This window comes from Cicer arietinum, chromosome 2 (genome assembly GCF_000331145.2).
Source record: "Cicer arietinum cultivar CDC Frontier isolate Library 1 chromosome 2, Cicar.CDCFrontier_v2.0, whole genome shotgun sequence".
NCBI classification, from domain to species: domain Eukaryota; kingdom Viridiplantae; phylum Streptophyta; class Magnoliopsida; order Fabales; family Fabaceae; genus Cicer; species Cicer arietinum.
This window is the reverse complement of record NC_021161.2, coordinates 22,538,517-22,544,348: the sequence shown is the minus strand read 5'-3', so window position 1 is coordinate 22,544,348 and position 5,832 is coordinate 22,538,517.

The window sequence follows — 5,832 nt, the reverse complement described above, 5'->3', positions numbered from 1 at the left end:
AACGCAATTTTTCACTGTTTTAGGGATCTTTTTTACTCTTGGGAAGTTAGGAGACTTGTGCCCTAGCATAGACACTCAAAGTCGGCCGTTTCGAACATCATTGGAGCAGTTTTATCAAGAATCATTCATGAATCCTTCTTGTAATTCTTCTCTAATCTCTATCTGTTTTATCTCTGTCATGAGTAACTAAACCCTATTTGTTAGGGATGAGTGTAACAAGATGAAACCCTTATTTTTATGATTTGATTTCTAGTTATATGAATGAGTTTATTGAATTATTTTTCTCATCTCTGTGCTTAATGCTTTTTATTACTTGATCAACGTTGAAATATTCTATGATTTTTATTTTGAAACGGAAGTGGACTTTACGAATGCTTAAGATGTGAAATTCAGGAATTTGTAGTCTAGACATAGGTGCAGGCCATGAAACCAACTAAATTAGTTGCAAAGCAATAATTTACAAGAGAATTTCTACACGGTAATGCTTAATTCTAATCTTAAATCTACAAAGGAATTAGGGGTTACTTTGGAATTAAAGGTTCTGTCACTAAGACATTAGGGCAAGAATAATAAAGAGAATTCGGTAATAATTTAATAAAGGAATTCAATAACTAGGATCAAATTAGACACCAAGGTTAGATTCAAAGTGCAACTTATCCCTGACATTTTTCTCAATTTATAAAGGATCAATTTTACTACTGTTGTCAATTTTAAATATTATTTCAATCAACTTGGAAACGTTTTGTTCAATTTTAGTAACTAAATATAATTCAATAGTAAAACGCAATCCTTGAGTTCGACACTCGGTACTACCGTTTTATTTTTACTTGCAACGATTCAGTAGACTTGCTGAAATGCTATCAAGGGGACATCTCTATTGGTGTTTTGTAGGCTGTTCTTTGAGCCCAAAGAGCTTCTTCAAGTCGGTGGCTCCAGTCTTTCTTGTTTGGCCGCACCATCTTTTCTAAGATCTATTTTATTTCCCTATTTGAGACTTAAGCTTGTCCATCAGTCTTGGGATGATAAGGTGTAGAAACTTTGTGCCCAACCCCATACTTCCAAAGCAAAGCGTCCATGGTGTGGTTGCAAAAATGAGTGCCTTGATAACTTATGATGGCTCGGGGTATTCCAAACTTGCAAAAAATATTTGATCTGATAAAATCTACAACAACTTTAGAATCATTAGTCCTAGTGGGTATTGCTTCCACCCGCTTCGAAACATAATCAACAGCTAGTAAAATATAGACATAACCAAAAGATACTTGAAAAGGGCCCAAAAAGTCAATACCGCACACATCAAATACTTCACAGAAAAGCATAGGTTGTTGAGGCATCTCACTCCTACGAGTGATTGTTGTTCCTGTTATTTGGCATTGTTCACAAGTTTTGTAAGTCTTAAAATCATCTTTAAACAAATTGGGCCAAAAGAAACCCGAGTCTAAGACTTTTCATGCTGTCTGTTGAGCACCAAAATATCCTTCAGTTTGAGAGGCATGACAAAAATGAAGAATGGATTGGGCCTCATAGTGGGAAACACATCGCCTAATCACTTGGTCACTACAGAATTTCCACAAATATGGATCATCCAACACATAGTATTTGGAATCACTTTTAAGTTTGTGTTTTTGTGTTCAGGATGCATCTGCATGAAAGACTCCAGCAACTAGATAATTAACTAAATCAGCAAACCAAGGAGTTTCATCACGCAACTGTAGCAGTTGCTCATCAAGGAAGTCATCTTGAATAGGGATTGGGTCCTCATCCAATTCTATTCTTCTCAAATGATCTGTCACCAAATTTATAGCTCCACTCATATCTTTAATCTTTAAATCAAATTCTTGGAATAACAACATCCACCGGATCAGTCTCGGTTTTGCTTCGGGTTTCTTCAACAAGAACTTCAAAGTTGCATGGTCAGTAAAAACAACTACCTTTGAATATGATCTAAACTTATCAAGTGCAAAAACAATAGCTAAAAGTTCCTTTTCAATGGTAGTATAATTAGCCTATGCAGAATCTAAAGTCCTAGAAGCATAATAAATAACATAGGCAGCCTTACAACCCCTTTGTGCAAGGACTGCTCCCACTGCATAGTTAGATGCATCACACATAATTTCAAAAGGGAGGGTCCAATTGGGTGGCTGAATTATGGGAGTAAAGGTTGTTAAGACAAACTCTCAAATTAAAGTTTTGATGAAAATAAACCATGGTTAATTAAGAATGTTAAGTTTTGATGACTTGGATATAAGTAAAAAGAATGAGGAAGAAGAAACTCAAATTGATTTACAACAGCAATACAGTCTGCAGAAAATAGATATTGATAAACAATCTTCGTTTCATTCTCCACCAAAAAGCTAGAAAACGGTTGAAGATCATCCTCAAACACAAATCATTGGAGACACGACTGATAGGATTCAAACAAGAAAATCATTCAAGAATGATGAAAACAACATGGCAATGATATCGCAGATTGAACCAAAATCATTGAAGGAAGCCATAATTGATCAGTCTTGGATAGAGGCTATGAAGGAAGAACTGATGTAGTTCGAGAAAAATGAAGTCTGGACACTGGTACCTGACCCACTAGATCAAACAATCATTGGTACACGATGGGTTTTCAGAAATAAACTAGATGAAGAAGGTAGGGTTATCAAGAACAAAGCAAGATTAGTTGCTCGAGGATACAATCAACAAGAAGGTATAGATTACGATGAAATCTTTGCTCTGGTTGCAAGTTTAGAAGCTATTCGTATACTCCTTGCATATGCATCCCATAAGCTTATTAAATTGTTTCAAATGGATGTTAAAAGTGCATTTTTAAATGGATTCTTAAATTAACAAGTTTATGTGAAATAGCCTCCGGGATTTGAAAATCAATCAAAATCAAATCATGTTTTCAAACTTACCAAAGCTTTATATGGTTTAAAACAAGCACCAAGAGCTTGGTATGAACGGTTAAGTTCATTCTTAATCAAAAATCGATTTTCAAGAGGAAAAATTGACACCACATTATTTAAGAAAACAAAGAACAATGATTTACTTATTGTTCAAGTATATGTTGATGATATCATTTTCGGATCACCAAATGAAAAAATGTGTGAAGGATTTTCAAAACTTATGCAAATTGAATTTGAAATGAGCATGATGGGAGAATTAAGATATTTTCTTGGATTACAAATTAAACAATATGAAAACGGTATTTTCATCTGTCAAGAAAAATACATTAAAGATCTGTTGGTCAAATACAAAATGAATGAATCAAAGATCATGTCTACTCTCATGCATCCATCCTCTTCTTTAGAGAAAGATGAAAATAGTAAATATGTTTCTGAAAAAGAATACCGAGGAATGATTGGCTCTTTGCTTTACTTAACTACCAGTAGGCCTGATATATAATTTGCAGTAGGACTATGCGCTCGATTTCAATCAGCACCAAAAGAAACTCATTTAAATTTTTAGATATCTTGTTGGAACCACTAATCTTGGTCTTTGGTATAGAAAAGGTTCGCATTTTAATTTTATAGCGTATTGTGATGCTAATTATGCTGGAGATAAAATCGAAAGAAAAAGCACAAGTGGAGCATGTCAATTCTTAGGTGAAGCATTGATAAGCTGGTCTTGTAGAAAACAAAACACAATTGCTCTATCAACCACTGAAGCTGAATATGTCTCAGCAGCAAACTACTGCTCACAAGTTCTTTGGATAAAAAATCAACTCGAAGACTACCTAGTAAGTTATCTTAGCATTCCAATTTACTGTGATAACACTAGTGCAATAAATTTGTCTAAAAATCCAATTCAACACTCTAGATCAAAACATATTAAAATTAAACGTCATTTTATTTGTGATCATGTCAATAAGAAATATATCAAATTAATCTTTGTTGATACTCAAAATCAAGTTGTTGACATCTTTACAAAGCCTCTTGTCGATGATAGTTTCAATTTGATCAAAGAGAAACTAAAAATTATGAAAAAATCCAGAAAATTCTGGTTAAAATCTGCTTCTGTAGAAAACTAAGAACGTTTATCAATCTTCGTTTTTCCAGACATCAATCTCCGTTTTTCAACCAACATTCTCCTTTGTGTCATCACTTTCCCCCTCAAACCAAAAAGGGAAATATTGGCATTTAATGCATGTGTCTTTTTGTCTGCAAAAGAGTACTGACACAAGCATTCCCGCCCCCAAATTGTCTCCTCCTTCCCAAGGTTTAAAATAATCATTGCCTCTTTCTCTTGAAATCAGAAATTCTGAGTGACATCCAAACAACTCCATCTTCTTTTTCCTCCAAAACAGCAACAACGTTATCAACTTCTCATTTTTCTCCTAAAATCTCTCTCAAAATTTTTTCCCTAACCACAACAATGGCACACACAAAGCAATCTACAAGAAAGAATTCCTACCCTTGCTCGCCATCCTCATCATCTCCTTCATCAGACTCAATAAAATGCTCTCATTTCCATCACCACGACTATCTCCTCCACATATATCCTCTGATACCACTTTTTCTGACTACCTCTCATCTTCCCCAAAAACACAACCTTAACCCTATCAATCCCGATCCTTTGTCCACTGTACTTCCACTACTCTACACATGTCCCCCTCCTAATATCGCTCAAGTTTCCCTTCATATGCGAAAACCTATGATAACAAAAAGACGTTCTATGAGAGTATAATCTACCATTGGAACCTCAAAGGCCTTAACCATAAAACCATTCTACTTCATCATCTCCGATTCCGAGACTGATGACTCATCTGATACTCCCCTTCACACAACCGCTACAAAGAAAGCAAAAACCCAACCCATCACTCCATCAAAATCTTCTTTCTCCTCCGAACCTTCTCAATCAACTCCTCCAAATCAGAAAAGAAGATTGATCAATGAAATATTCTTCTCTCTTCCTAAACCATCTCAACCTTCCTCTCAAATCAAAAAACCAACCCCACGATCGATGAAAACGAAAACCACCATAACCATTGCACAATTCCTGGCTAGAAACAACCTCAAAAATCCCCAACAAACGAAAACGCATGCACCCAAACAAAATTTGAAACCCATTGTTCCTGCCTCTCAAGAACATTCTCTGCCTCTAAAATGTTCCCCAGCCCTAAATCAAGAACATTCTCCAGTCCGTATTCCCTCTCCACAACAAGAACGTTCTCCTGCTCAACCGTCCTCTCCTTCATATCCTCAACAACATTCCCCAATCCTAGAAACTTCCCCAGTTCATACATCTTTCCCCTCACCCAAATCAAAACGTTCTCCAAGTCCAGAACGTTCATCTTCATCCACATCGGAATCCTATGAACCATCTCCACCCTCCAAAAAATCAAAACCAAACGCACTTCCTCTTATTTCACCCAAAAACTCCAATTTTTTTTTAAAAAAAAAAAAAACAAATGGGCTCAATGCCCTATTGGAATCAGAAGAGTTTTTGTATTTGACAAACTAATAGTCGATGACAATAATGTCCAGCATTATACTGATGCTCTAGGGTGGACCTCTTTTCTACAAACATTTGAGCATTACTATCCAGATGTTCTAAGAGCCTTCTACTGCCATGCCAAAACCTTCTCCGATAAATCCCTCAACATCTCCACCATTAAGGAAATTGAGATAAGGTTGACTCCAGATATCCTGACTTCCATCCTTCAACTGCCTACATAAGGACCCTCAATTTTTGGCAACAAGTGGTACTCAACTCTGAATCTCAAAGAGACTAAAGTACTCTCTGAATTGTTTCAGGAAGGGTCTGCTCGCTACCTCTCCACATATCTCAAGCCCCTTCCAAAAGTCTTCAACATCATGAGCCAACATACTCTCATTCCTC